Source organism: Solanum dulcamara, chromosome 4, assembly GCF_947179165.1.
Source record: "Solanum dulcamara chromosome 4, daSolDulc1.2, whole genome shotgun sequence".
NCBI classification, from domain to species: domain Eukaryota; kingdom Viridiplantae; phylum Streptophyta; class Magnoliopsida; order Solanales; family Solanaceae; genus Solanum; species Solanum dulcamara.
In genome coordinates this window covers 60,820,422-60,844,199 of record NC_077240.1, presented here as the reverse complement: position 1 = coordinate 60,844,199, position 23,778 = coordinate 60,820,422, and the positions used below count along the sequence as shown (strand labels likewise).

The window sequence follows — 23,778 nt, the reverse complement described above, 5'->3', positions numbered from 1 at the left end:
GTAAGCAACTCGATGAGTGATGGATAATCATCCTAGCTACCTTCAAAGTTAATCTCCCAGCTTGTGACATATCTTCTAGCGTCTAATAGTGCGCTTAGTCTGTTTAACAGCTCAAGGGAAAATGCGGTACTAAGACCTGTCTGTGCTCTTGATCTCTTCTTGGACTGATCTCAAGATATTAATTATAATTGAAGTCCCTCTATCTGAGATATTAGCTGAGGAAGCCTTATGGAACCTTACTACCTCCTTGTCCTATAACTTTACCTAGTTACAGCTGCATAGGTGGTTTTGCTTAAAGGCAAATGGGCTGATTCGTTAGCCTTCTCACAATAACTCGTATAGAACCCTACTCTTGAAGAGTATAGCATAGGTGCGTAATGACGTTGATAATTTGGGAATCCTTAGCCTCGTATAGTCCTTCTCGTTTGTTTTTTTCCAAACTTTAACTGGCACTCCATTCTTTGGATTTTGCTTTTCAATCCTTAAAGTTGGCTGCCAAGTGGTGTCAAAATTCCCTCGCCCACTGGCCCATATAGCCATTCTGTTGTCTGCCTATCATTAACTGGTACTATGTTGAAGAACTATGGTATTCAAGTGCGCCATCAGTTGGTAATCAACTAATCCTGCTTTTTTTGCTTAAGCCCTTGTTATAATTGCCTTAATGTATCTTATAATACTCTGGGTACATAATCTCATATCATTTCCCTGCCGCTAGTTCAGATTCTTCCATCTCGCGTGATCATACCAGCACTAATGCATTAAGTTCCATCAGAATTTAGAAGTTAAGCGTGCTTGGGCGAGAGTAATACTGGGATGGGTGACCTTCTTGGAAAGTTCTCATGTCGCGTTTCGTGGTAATCCTTGCAATAATGTGCGGGGCACTCAACTTAGCCCAAGATTTATCTTAGCGTTGTCTCACTAGTCTTTATGTGTTGCCTTGCCCTTTCCGCTGTTAACTTACAACCAGTATAGGGGTAGATCTTTAGTTCCACTATGACCATGTCCCCCTTTTTTTGTCATTTTGATTTAACTTCTCCTATTGTATTCACCCCTTTTTGTATGCACCCATTCATTAGGGTGGGCTACTGAGTATCACTAAAGTTCGTTCATATAGTGACCTTTAGAGCCACTTTGAGTTCTATCTATCATTAGCTGACATAGTTTTAAAGGAATTTGACATATAAGATTGCCAATCCTGTAGTAACTAGCTAGTCCTGTCCGTCTTATTTAAACTATTTCACAATTTTTCCTTACCCCTGCTTGTAACCTTCTTGAAACCTTCTCATATCATTCTTTACCTTTACGAGAATATGAGAGAGTGCAAGAAATACCTTATCGCACTTCTTCCTATTTCCTTATTTACTCCTTGCTCATCTTATCTCCTATCATAGGAGTCTTTCTCTTTCTTTTCCTTGGTTATTTATCTATCGAAATATCATTTGCGACCAACTCTACAGCCAACATGTGTTTTTTGATCTAGCATGCTGTCATTTTCCTTCGTAGTGTCCCTTAAGTTATCTGATATCCTTTCATTGGTATATTCTTTTGCTTTTATACGTACCCACCTTCTAGTGTTATATCATTCAGGGTCTCATCCAAACTTCTTAACGCTGTCTTACATACCATTCTGACTTCTATCCAATTATTGGTGGCTTCCAGACCTTTCTAACTTAGTTCAGCAAGGGATCTTATTGTCGTTTAAACATCCATCTCAAGCATGTTGCCCCATCAATTGCCTTCATTTTAACCTTGCAGTTCTCTCACTTGCTTCCCCCCTTTAGAGGGTACTTATACTTTTACCTGCTTATACCTTGCTCTATCTCTCTAGGTCCAGTCTCAAATTCGCCCGGTTTCCTTCCCTAGTCTACTTAGTACTGCATCATGTCCCCGTTTTCCCATACATTTTATAACCTGATTATCCATGTACGGAACCTTGGCTAAATCACAAAGCGAATGAAACCTCTCCATACATAGTGCGAGATCTCCTCTATTAATCTGTACTTATGTAATGGGACCAATGGAACAACTCGCCCAAGGCCATATTCTACTTATCTTTATAAAAGTTAATATACACTTGTAGCCATTCTAAATTTTCTTTTAACTAAGCAACATTTGTATTCCGACATTCATTGTCCAAGGTTCTCTTGGAGTAGTGGCTTTCCCAACCTATATCCTTTGTTTCTTAGGATGAATGGAAGTTGTGCCATTTATTTCCTAAGTTCGCCGTCTTTCTCTCTTTAGAATTCCATTATTTTTGGGGTGACATTATGTACACGCATCGTTCCTTTGTACCTTGTGCCCCTTTCCCTTACTGTGTACCCAACACAGGCTTTTAACTTAGTTAGATCTATCAAGTGCACCTTATTAGCAGTCTCACTTTATCCCCATACTGATATACCCTCCTTTAAATTCATACTTACATTTCCCCCTTTTTGTTCATACTTATATCCAATTCCTGACATCTCTTTGAGGTGCTTCTGTTCGAAGCTCTCCCCCTAATTAGTCGGTGGAGAACTATAAACTGTAATCGTAACCCATTTTCTAACCATTGTTGAATGAAACTAGAATCTCTTAATCATCACAATACTTCTTTTAATCCTTAACCTACCTGGTTTCCTTCTGAGTTTATGCTCGAGTTATGAACAACTTATCTAATTTACTATTAGGAGTTGGGGGCTTGGTACTTTGAAAATGAGTGAAGCTCAATTACTGGACATCTTCCCTTTCAACCTGAGCTTCTCCTTTTTTTCTACAGCACAACTACGGCTGGAGATACTATGGTCTGAACTATACTGCCCCGACAGATTTTTGTTTCTCCGTAATAAACTTCCTCGAGTTAAAATGATATCCCTTATTGACGACATGAAGAGTACCTTTTATAGCTTTAATTTGGCATAATATGGGTACTCGGTATCAATTTCCAAGACATGTTATAAAGCTATGTTTTATTCCCTTTTTCTTGTTCTAGGAAAATTTTGGCAGAGTTTCCTCTATATTTCTTACTTATCCCAAACCTGCACGCAGAGAATACCAACAATGCCTCATAGGGCCAATGTATATATATATATATATATATATATATATATATATATTCATATCATATCACAGCCGCACAGGGCCTTCAATATCATCTCATACCGCAACAACACGGGGCTTTCAATATTAACAATAGTATGAAAGTAATGGACTTACCTCGTATGTCCAACTTCAAACTGCATCTGTTGCTCTTCCTGTCTTCTTTCCTTTCAGGTTTTAATTTTACATTTCAATATTACTTCAATACCTTACCCGAAGGATATCTCCCGTGCCTTTACTTTACTTACCTGCATGCTTCGTAATTTCCCATATCGTTAATTACTTCCTTCAGTTGATGTCGTCCTTCTGTTAAGATCCAAGATTAATATAAGGAATTTTCTTATGACTCAGATCTATAGCACGATCTTAGATGTAAAAGAAAGGTAACATCCTAAATGTCCTGTAATATCCTGTTTATAGATGTGGCACGTAACACATCGATAACCAAGACTCTACTAGACACGGTATAAAAATAATCAGAAACCTGTACCTGGAAAAGTAAAATCATGCATGCTCAAATTTTTAATATAGCCGGCCCTATCAGGGATCTGGTGAATCATATATGTAGTACCATCACCTCCTTATTACAATATATCATCACATCATCATATATATACATACGTACCCGTCTCTCTAGTGAGGGCATGATGAATAATGCAGTGTAATTATGCAAGATTACTATTCCTGGACCGGGCGCGATGAAAAAAGTGTTACAGTATACACGAGTAGAGTAGTGAGAAACAAAACACAGTTTAAAGCATTAACAGAGACTCAATGAAGTCGTCAGGTGAATCATCCCTGGAGATTAGGGCAGAAAGTATCTGACATATACCCTCTAAATATCACTAAGGACTATGTAAAAGGGAGTTTTAGAAATCTTAGACATATACCAGTATGAAATATCTTATAGAAGTCCGAGCGTTGGTTGTCTCAGAGCCTTTCTTCTTTTACAAAAAGAGCTTAGTCGAATCAATTGTTATACAGTCATACAGAAGACTCGAGGAGTAGGAGTTTAACTACTTTAAAAGTCTTAACATCCAGAAGTGATCAAGAGTCCTGAAGTCATATTCAGAACCTAAGAGTGAAGTTGCCCTGAAGCTTTCATCATCCATAGCCTACATCTAAGACATGCCAAAATGGAAGAGAAAAGATAGGCTTTACATACCTATGTAAAAAACATGCCAAGAGAGGGCTTCACATACCTCTTATGAGTTACTCTTTATCCCATTCATCTTGTCATCCTTTAAACCTAAGTAACATAAAATCAATACGAGTATTAACAACCCTCGTCTTTCCAGCACCTTAGGATACACATAAGTATTCATAGAACTCAACCCTTCGCTTGCTTTCTCGACTAGTTTCTTAACTAGTTAAACAGTTTACAAAAATTGGGCAGCATATCCCCTATAATGTGCCCTATACGAATTTCCAATTCAACTCCTAATACCTACATCCAACCAACAACCACCTGAAACATATGTTTAAGCAGTTCACATCAATAATATACAACATAATCTCCAAACGATTCGTTCGGAGCTACCATACCAAAATAGGGTGTCTAGCCTTTATTTTGTAGAATCTTTAATTATATGAAATGAGGGGTCGTGTGGCTTCAACCAGAAGCAACCTACCCATTTTAGAACACATTTAGGCCCTCAAACAACACACCACACCCCTGCTGCAGCACCTCACAAGAACAACACTTTACTTCGACGACAATTCAACTATAACGACTATAATTTAGTTTGTTTCGAACGTCAAACGTTCCTATGATATTTCCACATTTCCAGCCGCCTATAGGGAGTGGAAAATTCTCCATGACAACACCATAAGTATCAAATTGTAAAAAGGAACCTTACCTTACCCAAAATTGGCCACAATTCGCCAAGACGCGCCTCGGAACTTCTCTAGACGCGCTGAAATTGAGTGGACTGTTTGTATGACTTCCTCGCTGCCCCAAATTGGAATTTCTTGTTATTAAACATAGTTATATAACCGCATGATACCATAAATAATTAATTCACAGAACGAAACTCGGAGGCTTACCTTGGCAGCCCCTAAACCCGTAGCTCCTCTTCTTGCCCTCCAATGTTTTTCTCCTCTTCTTTCTTACTTTTCTAGGTGTAAAGTTGAAGGCATAACTCCGTAGATATCGTAAGATACATATATAAATATCCATGTGATTGATTAACACCGTAGATAATTAATTCACGAAGAAATATTGAAGAACTTACCTTTAATTTCTCAAAACCATGGCTGCCTTTCTTTTTGCTCTTTCACGTTTTTCCTTTTCTTTATCTACTGAAGTTTTGGCTAAGAACTGAAGTTCTTAATCACAATACATACATATGTAGGGTGGTCTAGGAGGTGACACGTGTCATTCTCTAAGGGTGACACGTGTCCAACCCTTATTGGACCACCGTAACTATGCAACCACTTAGGGGCTGCCATGTGGCAGTGGGGTCCAGCCCCACCCCCAAGAAGGTGGGTCACCTGCTTGCTTGAGGTGATGCCATGTGTCACTTCTCCATTGGCTGCCACGTGTCATCCTTTCCCCTTCCTTGTGGGTTCGTAATCTCATCTCATTTTAGGAGCCTATGTAATCCGTGCTATGTAAGCTTGGTATATCCTCAAGTAGCTCAAGTATGTAATACTTCTAAGTTAGTAGCTTACCTAGATAATTTGATTCCTATGACTCATCACTTGTCCTCCAATTCCTTTTGGATTTTTATGACTCTATTTCCAACCTTCTCTACTATGGGGTATCACGTTCTCCCTTCCTTAGAGTCGTTTGATAGTGTCGTAGCATATCCGTATCACATGATAATGTCTAAGGAACTTATAAGACATTTCAAGTTTAAAAGTGTGGGGTATAACAGATGAATCTATGTTAAACCCTAGAAAAGAGTCTTTAAATTATTATAACACAAATACAGAGCAGGGTATACATGAGCAGATGGAGGTTGAAATTGGCATTCCTTCTAAGCCAAGTTCATCAACTTTGGTGCAAAATACAGTTGAAACTTCAGAAGCTGAGCTAGAAGTTGTGACTTCTGAAGTTAAACCAAAGGAGTTTTCTATAGCTATACATAGACCAAGGAGAAAAATTCAAAATTGGAAAGGTATGGAGATTATGTTCCATTTTCTTTTTCAGTTGCACAGGAAACTGAAGAAATTGGAAAACCATCAAATTATTCAGAAGTAGTTTCTAGTGTTGATTCAGCCAAGTGGCTGATTGCAAGGAATAAAGAAATTGAATCTCTCCACAAGAATAATACTTGGTCTCTTGTGAAGCCGTTGTCAGAAAAGACAATTATTGGTTGCAAATGGATCTTCAAGAACAATAATGGAATTCCAGGGGTTGAAGATGCAAAGTATAAGGCACGATTAGTTGCAAAGGGCTATAATCAGCTACAAGGAATTGATTTTAATGATATTTTGTCACCTATTGTTAAACATAGATCTATTCGTGTCTTGCTAGCCATAGTTGACATATATGCTTTGGAATTAGAACTACTAGATGTTAAGACAACTTTTCTTACATGGCGAACTTGAGAAACGAATATACATGCATCAACCTGAAGGATTTGAAATTGAAGGAAAAGAAGATCATGTTTGTTTGTTGAAGAAATCCTTTTATGGATTAAAGCAGTCTCCAAGACAATGATACAAGAGGTTTGATTCCTTTATGTTGGGTCATGGTTATTCGAGGAGCATGCGTGATAGTTGTGTTTACTTTTGAAAGTTAAATGATGGTTCATTTGTTTACTTATTGTTATATATTGATAACATGCTCATTGCTGCTAAGGATTTGACAAAATTTCACATTTTGAAAATTCAGTTGAAAAGTGATTTTGAAATGAAAGAGTTGGGAGCAACTAAGAAAATCCTTGGCATAGAGATCAAAAGAGATCGAGGATCCAACAAGCTATTCCTGACCCAGAAGAAGTACTTGGAGAAGGTCTTGGAGAGGTTTGGCATGAAAGATGCTAAACTAGTTAGTACTCCTCTTGCGGCTCATTTTAAGTTATCAGCTGCTTAATCATCACAGACAGAGGAAGAAGAGATGTATATGGCACAGGTACCATTTTCTAGTGCAGTTGGCAGTATTATGTATGCAATGGTGTGTACACGTCTAGACATTTCACAAGCAGTAAGTGTGGTAACTCGGAATATAGATTTCCCTAGTAAAGCACATTGGCAGGCTGTGAAATGGATCCTCAGATACTTGTGAGGCACTTCAAACATAGGTTTGGAGTTTGGGAGAAATGCTAACACCTTGGGTTGTTTTTGTAGAATTTGATTATGCAGGTGATCTTGATAAAAAGAAGATCACTACAAGCTAGGTTTTTTGTATTGGTGGTTGTGCTATCAGCTGGAAAGCTACATTACAACATGTAGTAGCTTTATCTACTGCCGAAGCAGAATATATGGCGGTGATCGAGGTGATTAAATAATACTTATGGTTGAAGGGTCTATTTGCTGAGCTCAGCTTACACCAAGGTGGTATTATTATTTTCCATAATAGTCAAAGTGCCATTCACTTTAGTAAAGATCATGTATCATGAGAGGAGGAAGCATATTGATATCAAGTATCACTTCGTCCGGGAAACCATTGCTGAAGGAAAGGTCTCTATTCAAAATATTAACACTAGAGACAACCATGCTGACATGTTCACAAAGTCTCTTCCAGTCAGCAAGTTCAAGCTCTGCTTGAATTTGATTGACGTTTATCAAGAATAATTTATCCCATATTGGCTTTTTCGGAGAGGATGGAGCAAATTTACTATATTTTCCAAACTTAGGCCAAGGTGGAGATTTGTAATGTGGCCTTTGTTTGTCAAAGATTTGGAAGCCATAAATATTTAAATGTGGCAATCATATTTGTCAAAGATTTGGCAACTACAATACTTGATAAGGTTCACATTTGACAATCATAAATGTCAAAGATTTAGTAGCCACAATACTTGATATATTCACATTAAAATGTTGAATTTTTGTATCTTCGAATGATATCATCTATGACATCAAGTAACCTATTTTTCCCCTCTATAAATAGGAAAGTTGACCATTAGTTGAAATACATCTTGAAGCATAAGAAAACATTTCATTCTTTTCTTTCCTTGTCTTTCCATTAAGAGTTATTTTGTAAGAGAATTAGTGTTGGAAAAAACTTGTGTGAACTCTTTCTTTGGAGTGATCCTGTGAGGTTATTTTCTTGGGGTATTAGGGATTAATTACAATATTTACTCTAATTTTGTACTCTTGTTGACATAGTAAAATCTTTCTATCTGCATGTAGACTAGGTCACACCGACCGAACCACATAAATTTGTGTCTTCTTTATTTGCTTTACTTTTGTTATTATCAACTTACTATTGTCTTTACTATTGTCATTATAACATTATTTGGCAAAATTCCACATTACCTGAGTTCTCAATCCTAACAAAGGGATACAAATATGTAACACAAACATATAACTTGTGTCCAAGTTCTTGAAATTACTCATAACATTGGACCATTCAATGAGAAGCAAGAGTTTGACTGGTAACTTATCCCTATTTCGTTGATATACAAGCTGACCTACAGGTATATATTTCCTTCTTAATAGAATATGTATTTATCTTCTTTAGAATTCAACCAAAAACCCTTTCAGATGAATTGGTTTCCATAAGATATAAAACTAGATGGATGTATAGTTACCGGTAATGAATTTTCCATCAGCAAGAAGCAGCTTGAATTCTGCTGCTACCTCAGGGTATTTGTTTTGGTAATAATAAAGTTTAGCGTGCCACTCCTGCTTCAACTTTCCACCAAGATCTGTTTGTGCTTGCATTTCCCTGATAACAAATGCACCTACTATCTTACAACACAATTGTTCTTGTCTATAATTATACGGTGCATAAAAATTATTACCTGTAAACCATAGGAATGACATGGAAAGGTTCTCTATCATCCCATTTAACTTTCTGTTTCATTTTCTTTACATCATCATCATCAAAGGTTCCATGGTGAGCCTTTGATGTTCCTTCCTTTTTTGACAATTTCCCTATTGTCGTTTTCACCTGAAAATAGAAAGTTCGGTAGGCAGTGCATAACCACACCAGGAATATTTGGAAACTTGGAAGGTAGTCTACAACTTATCCAGAAGAATATAGACGTTTGATGTATCTATTGTGTTCTAGGCTCAATACCGACTCTGCATACCTGGATGAAAGTTGGTTTTCCGGTCTCAGTATGTGCAGAGATCAATGCATTCTTGAATGCATCTAAATTTTATTGCGAGTTATCTATAGTGATAGTGTTCCATCCTAGAGCTTCAAATCGTGCCGATTGTTGGAGGAGGAAGCACCACAACTAAAGTTTGATATGACAATTAATATGAAAATAAATTGGACACGAGAATTTTATGTGAAAAATCCTCTAACTGATAAAAAGGAAAACCTACGGGGTAGAAGGATCTCACTATTAAAATATGGAGTACACTGCTCTCAAATACAAGGAGAAAATAATAATTAATACTTCTCTCTTGTAAAAAGAACAACTACTAAACAGGACACTCAAGACTACAAAATTTATCTTGGTGTATAACTCTCTTTGTATTCTTACTCTCTCTTTCTGGGATGATATAAATGAGGGCAGAATGTCCTCTATTTATAAGAGAATAAAACGCGTACGGTACACATTTCCTTTTCTTCTGTCAAAAGTTGCAGCGTAAATTGCTGCTTTTCAAAGGAAATGCATATGTTTCTTTTTCTTCCTTTTGCTTTTACTTTTTGACAAACGTGTATAATTTTTCCTTCCTTTTGCTTTATCCTTTTTTGACTTAATACAGTTTTGACTTTCTTTCACCGATATGTCTTCTGAAAGTGCAAGATCAGTGCTACCATCTATAGTATAATGGTTATCGTCATATATCAACGTAAGCTTGTGCAACTTCCAATGTGCAGCTAGGGATGCAGCCTCGTTTGATATGCCTTCCATAGAACAGCCATCACCCATGATACAACACCTAAAAAATATTTAGTTAACTGAAATGGTGTTTGGTTTGTCCACAAAATAAAAAGGATAAGCAGCCTATTTACTTTCTGTGATCAACAACAGCAACATCAGGCTTATTATATCTAGCACCTAATTTAGCTTCTGCTAAAGCAAGACCAACCATATTCACAACACCTTGTCCCAAAGGGCATGCAGTGTAACACAAAAACTGGGAACTCATTATACCATTGCTGATCAAGTTTCCTGAGAAAACAATAATATTGTCGTATCCTACAAAGAAAAATCCGATACAATTCATGTCAAATTATGTAGGGATCTATATAGAACTTTCAACAAATGTTCCTTGTTATCTAAGAGACTTTTAGTTCAGTGGTATTGCTCTTTGTTAAAGCCTCAGTTAGTTCTTTCAAGTGGGCGAGACGGATCAAATATGCACTTAATTTTCATACTTAACAAAGTTAGTTGCCATCTACAATTTTAACCTTTGATTGAAGCTAAGATCGTATAATTGTACGACACGATATTTAACCAAAGTAATGACAGATCATCCATTTAAATCAGTCAGCATAGAAGTCGCCCTGTGAGTTCACTATTTACCCATCAAGTACCCATATTTTCGAAGGGTTGTATTGCCTTTATCTTTATTTGACCAGCTTTTAATATCAGTTACCCATTTGACCAGCGTAAATTGCTGCTTTTCAAAGGAAACACGTATGTTTGTTTTTCTTCCTTTTGCTTTTACTTTTTGACAAACGTGTACAATTTTTTCTTTCTTTTGCTTTATCCTATTTTGACTTATACAGTTTTGAATTTCTTTCATTCTCCCACTTGAAGATTTAATTGAGGATCAATTAAGTCTTCACATCATCCTTTCTACCCAATTACTGTAATGTTACATTTCTGCTAGGCCAATAGAGGATCGACACCATATAAACTTGTTACTGTTGATCGGCTTCGTAAATATATCTGCCAGGTTGTCATTGGTGTGAATTTTCTGAATAGCCACACTGCCTTCTTCCACCTTCTCACGGACAAAGTGATACTGAACTCGTATGTGCTTTGTCCTTGAATGAAATGCTGGATTCTTTGCAAGATGCAAAGCTCTCTGACTGTCACAAAATAGAGCAACCTTCTCTTATTTATGCCCGAGCTCCTCTAGTAACATCTGCATTCATATTGCCTCTTTGCTAGCTTGTGTAACTGCTACATATTCTGCTTCCGTCGTAGATGTAGCCATGATAGATTGCAGTTTTGAAACCCAGCTAACAGCTTCTCTAGCAAGAGTAAACACATAACCTGTGGTGGACTTACTTTTATCAAGATCACCTGCATAATCTGAATCAACATAACCTTTAATAGTAAAGTCTGATCCTCCATAACACATTGCAACATCTGAGGTACCCTTGATATATCTTAGGATCCTCTTAACAGTATTCCAATGCTCTCTACCAGGATTAGCCATGTATCGACTAACCACTCCCACTGCTTGTGCAATGTCAGGTCTTGTACATACCATGGCGAACATTAAACTTTCCACTGCTGATGCATACGGTACAAGAGACATCTCCATCCCCTATGTTTCATTGCTAGGACTCATACTTGAGGATAACTTGAAATTAATAAGAAGTGGGGTAGAAATTGACTTACAGTCTTGCATCTTGATGCATCTCAAGATTTGTTTCAAGTAGTTATTTTGAGAAAGCCAAATCTTCCTATTATTTCTATCTCAGTGAATTTGCATCCCTAGAATCTTGTTTGCTGGTCCCAAGTCCTTTATTTCAAACTCCCTAGACAACTATGCCTTTAAATTTTTGAGACGATCTTTGTTGGGGCCTGCTACCAACATGTCATCAACATACAACAGCAAAATAACAAAATTTCCATCACCAAATCTCTTGTAATAAACACAAGGATCTGAACTATGTCTGTTGTATCGAAGGCTTATAATAAAGGAATCAAATCTCTTATACCAACACCTCGGCGCCTGTTTAAGGCCATATAGAGATTTGCTCAACCTGCAAACTAAGTTCTCTTTTCCCTGTTCTTCAAAACCTTCTGGTTGGAGCATGTAAATTTCTTCTTCAAGCTCTCCATGAAGAAATACTATTTTGACATCTAACTGCTCCAAGTACAAGTCAAATGTAGCACACATCGCCAGGACCACTCAAATTATTGTGAGTCGAACCACCGGACAAAATATCTCATTGAAGTCTATACCTTCTTTCTGAGCGAATCCTTTCACCACTAATCTTGCACGATACTTCTCCACTTGATCATTACCATTGCATTTGATCTTGTAGACCCATTTGTTTCCAATGGCCTTCCTTCCTTGTGATAATTGAATAAGATCCCATGTTTTATTTTTATAAAGAGCTTCAATTTCTTCTTGCATTGCTGCCATCCACAGAGATAATTCTTGGCCTTTCATAGCCTTGTGAAAGGTTGAAGGCTCTCCATATTCTATTAGTAGACAGTATGTAATATTTCTCTCGATAGAATAATCTCAGTGCCAAGCTGGTTATCTTCTCCCCTAGTTGACTGTCAAACTTATGGAGTTTCGATCTCAGCTTGCTCTTGTTCTTCGTGCTCTAGTGCTGCTTTAGAAGAAATTGGAACTTCTTCTATTTTTTTAACTTCAACTGTAGTAGTCTCTGATTTTTCTTTTGAAGTGCGACCTTCTTTTGCTTGTATCTTATTTTCAATAAATACAATATTCCTGCTGATTACCACCTTGCGGAATGTTGAATCCCACAAACGATACCCCTTGACTCCATTAGCATACCCTAAGAAAATGCATTCCCTGTATTTTGGATCCAACTTTGATTTTTCTTGGGTGTTGTACATAACATAAGCAGGACTTTCGAATATATGTAAGCGAGAATAATCTACTGGTTTTCCTATCCACATCTCCATTGGCTTTTCTAGATCAATTGTGGTTGATGGTGACTAATTGATCACATAACAGGCAGTTTTGACTTTTTCTGCCCAAAATGGTTTTTCCAACCCTACAGTTGCCAACATAGCTCTTGTCCGTTCTAACAAGGTTCTGTTCATCCGCTTTTCTACTCTATTTTGTTGTGGAGTATATTCCACCGTAAACTGTCTTTTAATACCTTCTTGTTTATAGAAGTTATTAAATTCATAACCAGTGTATTCTCCTCCATTATCTATTCTCAAATACTTGATCTTTTTCTCAGATTCAAGTTCCATCCGCGCTTTGAATTGTTTGAAAACTGAAAAAATATCTGTCTTTCTCTTGATTAGATACACCCAACTTCTCCTGGAGTAATTGTCGATAAATGACATGAAATATTTTTCTCCTCCTAGGGACTCCACCGGTGCTTGCCAGACATCAGAGTGGACCAGATTTAGTATTTCCTTGCTTTTAGCAGATGAACTTTCTATTTTGCTTACTGGTAACACAATGCTCACAAAAGGGTAGTGTAACCTTTTTGAGTCCTGGAAGAAACTTTTGTTCAGCAACAATCTTCAAGCCTCATTCCAATATATGGCTAAGTTTACGATGCCACATCATCGTTGATTCTTCAAATGAACTTGCTGACGCGGTTCATGCTTCTCCTACTTGGTGTGTTTCACCTTTAAACACATAGATTTGCAGCAAGCTTTTCCTCTTTCATCACTACAAGCGCTCTTTTGGATATTCTGATGACTACACCATGAGTCTTATATGAACATCCATTATCATCTAGTTGTCCTAAAGACAATAAATTCTTCTTCAAGTCTTTTACATGTCGTACCTCCTAGATGGTGCGTACCGTGCCATCATACATCTTTATTTTGATGGATCAAATACCAATAACATCCAAAGCATGATTATTTTCCATGAACACAGACCCTCTTAATATAGGATTATATTAATGGAACTATTCTCTTCAGGAAGTCATGTTCCACATTGCTCCTGTGTCCATGATCCAAACATCAGTGAAATGTTTTCTGCCTTCATTATTTGATATTGTTTCACTAGATAAAATATCACCATCATCCGAGGTATATGCAACATTCCCTTGAGCATTTGATGGCTCAGGGTGTTCACTCTTCTTCTTGAACCGACAATCTTTCTTGAAGTGCCCTTTCTTGCTATAGTTGTAGCACTTGATATTCTTCTTACTTCTTGATTGAGTTCTACCATGATTGTGACTCCCACTAGGGCCACGTTCTGTTGGTCTTCCTCTCACAATCAACAAAGCTTCAGCTTGCTGCGAACTTGCTTGTCTGTCTTCTTTATTTTTAGGCCGATTTTCTTCTTCTAAGACAGCAGCTGTAATTTCATCAAAAACTAGACTGTCTATATTGTTCGTCAGGTTGATGATGAGTTGATCATATGAGTCAGGCAGACTTTGAAGTAGAAGCTCCGCACGTTCAGTCCCCTCTATTTTGTAACCCATTATTGTAAGTTGCGAAAATAAAGTATTCAAAGTATTGATGTGCTTAGTAATCGATATGGATTCTGCCATTCGAAGATTATACAATCTTCTTTTTAAGAAGATTTTATTATGCAAAGACTTGGCCTCATACAATCCCGTAAGAGTATTCTATATTTCCTTCGCCGTCCGCTTTTCAACCACACTATACAACACTTGATCAGCTAGTGCCAAGTGTAGATCAGCAACTGTGTTGTTGTCTATGTCATTCCACTTGCTATCATCAGTAAAATTTGTGGGTCTGCCTTTAATTGCAGCTAAGTAATTATCCTTTCTCAATATCATTTTTATTTTTATTTTCCACAATGAGAAATTAGTCACATTGAATTTTTCAATATCAAACATTGTTGTACTCGACATTGTTATTTGCTTCACACCCTTCTAGATCATTTCTGAATATTTTTGCCAATAATCGTTACAAATTGTACAATCATCGAAATTTACTATTCATAAATAGTACCTTAGCATAAAACATAAAGAATAACCGAGGGCTCTGATACCATAGTTGAGGGGAGGAAGCACCACAATTAAAGTTTGATATGATAATTAATATGAAAATAAATTGGACACGAGAATTTTACGTGAAAATTCCTCTAACTGATAAAGAGGAAAACCCACGGGGTAGAAGGATCTCACTATTAAAATATGGAGTACACTGCTCTCAAATACAGGAGAAAATAATAATTAACACTTCTCTCTTGTAAAAGGAACAACTACTAGACTAGGACACTCAAGACTACAAAATTTATCTTGGTGTATAACTCTCTTTGTATTCTTACTCTGTCTTTCTGGGATGATATAAATGAGGGCAGAATGCCCTCTATTTATAAGAGAAGAAAATGCGTACGGTACACGTTTCCTTTTCTTTTGTCAAAAGTTGCAGCGTAAATTGCTGCTTTTCAAAGGAAACGCGTATGTTTCTTTTTCTTCCTTTTGCTTTTACTTTTTGACAAACGTGTATAATTTTTCCTTTCTTTTGCCTTATCCTTTTTTGACTTAGTACAGTTTTGACTTGCTTTCACCCATATGTCTTCTGAAAGTGCAAGATTAGTGCTACCATCTATAGTATTATAGTTATCATCATATATCAACGTAAGCTTGTGCAGCTTCCAATGTGCAGCTAGGGATGAAGCCTCGTTTGATATGCCTTCCATAGAACAACCATGGCCCATGATACAACACCTGAAAAATATTTAGTTAAGTGAAATGGTGTTTGGTTTATCCACAAAATAAAGAGGATAAGCAGCCTATTTACTTTCTGTGATCAACAGCAGCAACATCAGGCTTATTATATCTAGCACCTAATTTAGCTTCTGCTAAAGCAAGACCAACCGCATTCGCAACACCTTGTCCCAAAGGGCCTGCAGTGTAACACAAAAACTGGGAACTCATTATACCATTGCTGATCAAGTTTCCTGAGAAAATAATAATATTGTCGTATCCTACAAAGAAAAATCCGATACAATTCATGTCAAATTATGTAGGGATATATATAGAACTTTCAACAAATGTTCCTTATTATCTAAGAGACTTTTAGTTCAGTGGTATTGCTCTGTGTTAAAGCCTCAGTTAGTTCTTGCAAGTGGGCGAGACGGATCAAATATGCACTTAATTTTCATAGTTAACAAAGTTAGTTGCCATCTACAATTTTAACCTTTGATTGAAGCTAAGATCGTATAATTGTACGACATGATATTTAACCAAAGTAATGACAGATCATTCATTTAAATCAGTCAGCATAGAAGTCGCCCTGTGAGTCCACTATTTACCCATAAAGTACCCATATTTTCGAAGGGTTGTATTGCCTTTATCTTTATTTGACCAGCTTTTAATATCAGTTACCCATCTGATTGTTACTGGAGGACAGCTTGGGCAGATACTTTAAATTTTTATCTATTTTGCCAGCACTAGCCACAGTTGACAAGGTTTTTTTTAATATGAGTTCCGGAAAAGGGATTTTTCGTGCATTCTTTAATTGTGAGACAAAATTATGATCATGGAAATTGAAAATATAGCTCTAACACTGTCATCAGGTGTCCGGAAAATAAAAAGGATGAAAGTAAACTGGCATTTAGCTATACCGGTTGTGACTTCGATGCCTTGTGTCACTATATTCTCTAGATGCCCAGGTGTCCGGCTTTCAAGCTTACATAGGCGTTTAAGGTCTTCAATCTGAATGACACAATAATTCACTTGAAATTCTGACGAAAACTATTTACATGTACAAAGCAGAACACTTGAATCCAAGTGATAGTTACAATCAAACCGTCTATGTATGTAAGAAAAAGAAAATGTTTTACAGAAACATCTCTCCGTTTCCCCTAACGGCTCCTTTGAACTATTTATCAGATGACAACAAAAGAGAAAAGAAGAAGGTAAACCTCGCATGAACAAAGTATTACTTCAATATTAAAGATTTAAATTAAGCCTAATTTCATACGAAATGATCTAAAATGTCACAGGGGGCCCTGTTCTGGTGTTGAATTATACTAATCCCAAACATAACTCGTCCACTTGCTAGTCTATTTATCTAGATTTGTACTTAGCTTATATGTTCTTTTGGTGCGTGTGATTTATAAATTTCATGTCCTATTGGAATTAGGGGTATTACTTTACATTATCAAAATTTTGGTAGACCAGCCATCTACTCACATGGCAAGTGATAAAATTGAGATCACTCTGTATAATTATATGTTGTGGTGGAGTCAGCAAGGGTATGAAGAAGTAAACATATGAATTGTTTATATATAATAATTTTAACCACATATAAATAATGTAATTTTTCGCTGAAGAGAGGTTGGATGAATCCCTTGTCCTCTCCCTTGCTCCGCCCCTTGGTTATATTATGGGATTTCCCTACAGGTTACAGGTCCTAGTTTAAGCCCTTATCTATGGAAGTTTTCTTGTTACAGACAAATAAATTTCAGAAATATTCACCTAACATTAATGAATTGTATATACCTGAAAAGATTGGAAACGAGCAAGATGAAGGCAAACATACTGAAGAAGACACCCATGGCCAGCACTCAAAACAAACCTATCTCTATTAAACCACTTAGGACTTGTTGGATTGTACCTCATGGCATGCCTATACAAGAAACATGCAACCTCTGCCATCCCAAGAGCCATTTGTTTTGGGGGAGGAAACACCACAACTAAAGTATGATATGATAATAAATAAAAAAATTAAATTGGACACGAGAATTTTACATGGAAACCCTCAAACAGATAGAGGGGAAAAATCATGGGGTAGAAGGATTTCACTATGATAATATGGGAGTACACTGCTCTCAAGTATAAGGAGAAAACAACAATAAACACTTCTCTATTATAAACGGAACAACTACTAAAGAGGACACTCAAAACTACAATATTTATCTTGGTGTATAACTCTCTTTCTATTTTTACTCTCACTTTTCTGAATGAATTAAATGAGGGCACGAGGTCCTCTATTTATAGGAAGATGAAAACACGTAAAAGGATGAAGTATACACATTTTCATTTTAAAAACGCGTAAACACACGTACCCTTCCTACCAAAATGTGTAAATACAAACACACCTACACTTCCTATCTTTTACTTTTTTCCTTTTTACTTTTCTCCTTGAAAACTTTTCTTGCAGCCCTTTTTGACTTTCTTTCATTCTCCCACTTGAAGATTTAATTGAGAATCAAAATTACTGCAATGTTACGTTTCTGGTAGGCCAACAGAAGATCGACACAATTTAAACTTATTACTGTTGATCGACTTTGTAAACATATTTGCTAGGTTATCATTAGTATGAATTTTCTAAATATCTACACTGCCTTATTTCACCTTCTCACGAACAAAGTGATACTGAACTCGTATGTGCTTTGTCCTTGAATGAAATGCTGGATTCTTTGCAAGATGCAAAGCTCTCTGACTGTCACAAAATAGAGCAACCTTCTCTTATTTATGCCCGAGCTCCTCTAGTAACATCTGCATTCATATTGCCTCTTTGCTAGCTTGTGTAACTGCTACATATTCTGCTTCCGTCGTAGATGTAGCCATGATAGATTGCAGTTTTGAAACCCAGCTAACAGCTTCTCTAGCAAGAGTAAACACATAACCTGTGGTGGACTTACTTTTATCAAGATCACCTGCATAATCTGAATCAACATAACCTTTAATAGTAAAGTCTGATCCTCCATAACACATTGCAACATCTGAGGTACCCTTGATATATCTTAGGATCCTCTTAACAGTATTCCAATGCTCTCTACCAGGATTAGCCATGTATCGACTAACCACTCCCACTGCTTCTGCAATGTCAGGTCTTGTACATACCATGGCGAACATTAAACTTTCCACTGCTGATGCATACGGTACAAGAGACATCTCCATCCCCTATGTTTCATTGCTAGGACTCATACTTGAGGATAACTTGAAATTAATAAGAAGTGGGGTAGAAATTGACTTACAGTCTTGCATCTTGATGCATCTCAAGATTTGTTTCAAGTAGTTATTTTGAGAAAGCCAAATCTTCCTATTATTTCTATCTCAGTGAATTTGCATCCCTAGAATCTTGTTTGCTGGTCCCAAGTCCTTTATTTCAAACTCCCTAGACAACTATGCCTTTAAATTTTTGAGACGATCTTTGTTGGGGCCTGCTACCAACATGTCATCAACATACAACAGCAAAATAACAAAATCGTTATCACCAAATCTCTTGTAAGAAACAAAAGGATCTGAACTATGTCTGTTGTATCCAAGGCCTATAATGAAGGAATCAAATCTCTTATACCAATACCTTGGTGCCTGTTTGAGACCATATAGAGATTTGTTGAACCTACAAACCAAGTTCTCTTTTCCTTGTTCTTCAAAACCTTCTGGTTGGAGCATGTAAATTTCTTCTTCAAGCTCTCGATGAAGAAATGTAGTTTTGACACCTAACTGCTCCAAGTACAAGTCAAATGTAGCATACATCGCCAGGAACACTCGAATTGTTGTGAGTCGAACCATCAGAGAAAATATCTTATTAAAGTCTATACCTTCTTTCTGAGCGAATTCTTTCACCACCAATCTTGCACGATACTTCTCCACCTGATCATTACTATTGCGTTTGATCTTGTAGACTCATTTGTTTATAATGGCCTTTCTTCCTTGTGGTAATTGAAAAAGATCCCATGTTTTATTTTTATGAAGAGATTCAATTTCTTCTTGCATTGCTGCCATCCATAGAGATAATTCTTGGCCTTTTATAGCCTTGTGAAAAGTTGAAGGCTCTCCATCTTCTATTAATAGACAGTATGCAACATAGCTCTCCATAGAATAATCTAAGTTCCAAGCTGGTTCTCTTCTCTATCCAGTTGACCGTCGAACTTGTAGAGTTTCAATCTCAGCTTGCTCTTGTTCTTCGTGCTCTGGTGCTGCTTCAGAAGAAACTAGAACTTCTTTTATTTCTTGAACTTCAACTGTAGTAGTCTCTGAGTTTTCTTTTGAAGTTCTTCCTTCTTTTGCTTGTATGTTATTTTCAACAAATATAACATCCCTGCTAATTATCACCTTACGGGTAGTGGGATCCCACAAACTATACCCTTGACTCCATCAGCATACCCTAAGAAAATGCATTCCCTAGATTTCGGATCCAACTTCGAGTTTTCTTGGGTTTTGTACATAACATAAGAAGGAGTTCTGAATATATGTAAGTGAGAATAATCAATTGGTTTTCCTGTCCACATCTCCATTGGCATTTTCAGATTAATTGCGGTTGATGGTAATCGATTGATCACATAACAGGCGGTTTTGACTGCTTCTGCCCAAAATTGTTTTTCCAACCCTGCAGTTGCCAACATAGCTCTTGTCCATTCCAACAAGGTTCTGTTCATCTGCTCTGCTACTCTATTTTATTATGAAGTAGATGCCACCGTGAACTGTCTTTTAATACCTTCTTATTTATAGAAATTATTAAATTCATCACTAGTGTATTCTCCTCTGTTATCTGTCGTCAAACACTTGATCATTTTCTCAGATTCAAGTTCTACCCACACTTTGAACTCTTTGAAATCCAGGAAAAACATTTGTCTTTCTCTTTATTGGATACACCAACTTCTCCAGGAGTAATTGTCCATAAATGACATAAAATATTTCGCTCCTCCCAGGGACTCCACCGGTGCTTGCTAGACATCAGAGTGGACCAAATCTAATATTTTCTTGCTTTTTGCAGAAGAACTGCTAAACTTCAGTCTATGTTGCTTACTGGTAACATAATGCTCACAAAAGGGTAGTAAAACCTTTTTGAGCCTTGGAAGAAGCTTTTGCTCAGCAAGAATCTTCAAACCTCGTTCTGACATATGGCCAAGTTTACGATGACATATCATTGTTGATTCTTCAAATAAACTTGCTGACGCGGTTGATGCTTTTACTTCTTGGTGTGTTTCACCTTTAAGCACATATAGATTTGCAGCAAGTTTTTCTGCTTTCATCACTATAAATGCTCCTTTGGATATTTTCCTAACTCTATCATGAGTCTTATATGAACATCCATTATCATCTAATTATCCCAAAGACAATAGATTCTTCCTCAAGTCTTTTACATGTCATACATCTTGGATGGTGCGTATCGTGCCATCATACATCTTTATTTTGATAGAACCAATACCAATAACATTCAAAGCATGATTGTCTTCCACGAAGACAGACCCTCCTGAGATAGTATTATATTGATGGAACCATTCTTTTCGGGAAGTCATGTGATATGTTGCTCCTGTGTCCATGATCTAGACATCAGTGAAATGTTTTCTGCCTTCATTATTTGATATTGATTCACTACATAAAATATCTCCATCATCTAAGGTACTTGCAACAATCCCTTGAGCATTTGATGGCTTAGGGTGTTCACTCTTCTTCTTGAACCGACAATCTTTATTGAAGTTCCCTTTGTGCCATAGTTATAACACTTGATATTCTTCTTACTTCTTGATTGAGATATACCATAATTGTGACTCCCACTGGGGCCACGTTCTATTGGTCTTCCTCTCACCATCATCAAAGTTTCAGCTTGCTGTGAACTTGCTTGTCTGTCTTCCTTATTTTTGCGCCGATTTTCTTCTTCTAAGACAGCGGCTGCAATTTAATCAAAAACTAGACTGTCTGTATTATTCGTCAAGTTGATGATGAGTTGATCATATGAGTCAGGCAGAATTTGAAGTAGAAGCTCCGCACGTTCATTCCCCTCTATTTTGCAATGCATTAGTGTAAGTTGCGAAAATAGAGTATTCAAAGTATTGATGTGTTCAGTAATTGACATGGACTCTGCCATTCAAAAAGTATACAATTTTCTTTTTAGGAAAATTTTATTATGCAAAGACTTGGCCTCATACAAATCCGTAAGAGTATCCCATATTTTCTTCGCAGTCCGTTTTTCAGCCACATTAGATAACACTTGATCAGCTAGTGCCAAGTGTAGATTAACAACTGCATTGTTGTCTATGTTATTCCATTTTCTATCATCAGTGAAGTCTGTGGGCCTTCCTTCAATTGCAGCTAAGCAATTTTCCTTTCTCAAAATCGCTATTATTTTCATTTTCTACAATGAGAAATTAGTCCCATTGAATTTCTCAACGTCAAACTTTTTTGTATTTGATTTTTTGATTTGCTTCACACCTTTCTAGATTATTTTTGAATATTTTTTTGAACAATCATGATAAAATATATCATCATCAAAATTTACTATTCACGTGAATAGTACTTTTCATCAAATTTTACTATTCACAAAAAGTTATTATTCACAGATAGTACCTTCGTATAAAATAGATATAATAATCGAGGGCTCTGATACCACTGTTGGAGGGAGGAAGCACCACAACTAAAGTATGATATGATAATAAATAAAATAAAAAAATTGGGCACGCAAATTTTATGTGGAAACCTCTCAAACAGATTGAGAAAAAAAACCACGGTGTAGAAGGATTTCACTATAATAATATATGAGTACGCTACTCTCAAGTATAAGGAAAAAACAACAATAAACACTTCTCTCTTATAAAAGGAACAACTACTAAAGAGGACACTCAAAACTACAATATTTATTTTGGTGTATAACTCTCTTTCGATTTTTACTCTCACTTTTCTGAATGAATTAAATGAGGGCATAAGACCCTTTATTTATAGGAAGATGAAAACGCGTAAAAGGATGGAGTATACACATTTTTATTTTAAAAAGGCGTAAACACACCTACCCTTCCAACAAAAACGTGTAAATCCTACCCTTCCTACCTTTTACTTTTTTCCTTTTTACTTTTCTCCTTGAAGACTTTCTTGCAGCCCTTTTTGACTTTCTTTCACCATTCCAGCATGCCCTGCCTTTGCATGTTGCACTGAGTTTACTATCAACATCCTCACATTGTCCACACACCTCTTGTCAACCAGTTATTGGAATTTTTCATCAACATCATTATCCCATTTTTTATTGGAAATCTCAAAAGGGTATGCTCTTTTAATTTTTTCCTGCCAGGAAAGCTTGTAATCTTCATCTTTGAAAAGACTAGGTTGGTGAAAAAGTGGAGAAGTACTAATATTATTTGTTTTTAGACATTGGAAGTTAGACCTCAAGGCCAGTTTGTTGGTATGGTAACCATATGTATTTGCTTGGACGGTGAGTTTTGGGTGAAATAAAGGAGGAAATGACTTTACAATAAGATTAGAGATGGCCATTGCTGTTTAATTTGAGAGCGTAAGGGCGGAGGTTGGAGGAATGGATATATATAAATATGTAAGTGATGTGCTGCTTATTCAAGTTTTGTTTGAATTCAGATTTTCGGTGGAGTAAACAGGTCTAGGGAGAACATGGTACACGCAGAGAGTACTGTGCGTGTGTTTTATTATAGTGTGAAGAAATGCAAACTAAGAGGGAAAAAGGGTGGGAGTGACATGTGGCTGTTGATCACCTCAACTATAAGGGTGGAAGTGACATGTGGCTGCTGATCACCTCAACTATCAAATTACGAAAAAATTATTGATTTAACTATATTTTGACTTTATAAAAGATAAAGATGGTGTGAAATTAAGTTATAACTTTATTCAGTTGGTAAAGAAGAAAGAGTAGATCATATCACCTCACAGCTCATATGTCCTAACTTCATTTTTTCAGCAAACAAGTGTCTTAGAGATTATTATTTTTTTGGAGAGCTTTTTAACGAAAAATGAAATTATAGAGAATGATTTTTACTGAGCGTAATGTGAACTGCACATGTTTTTGTGTGAAATCCAATATTTTTTTGACAAATTTTAATAAAAGA

General features: G+C 36.6%; 2 pseudogenes; one reads left to right on the top strand and one right to left on the bottom strand.

Moving 5' to 3' along the window:
• The first annotated feature begins 731 nt into the window (after positions 1 to 731).
• On the top strand, positions 732 to 851 carry LOC129888090 (5S ribosomal RNA; annotated as a pseudogene).
• Positions 852 to 7,620: 6,769 nt separating this feature from the next.
• Positions 7,621 to 23,194, bottom strand: LOC129884288 (transketolase-1, chloroplastic-like; annotated as a pseudogene).
• Between the last annotated feature and the right edge of the window lie 584 nt (positions 23,195 to 23,778).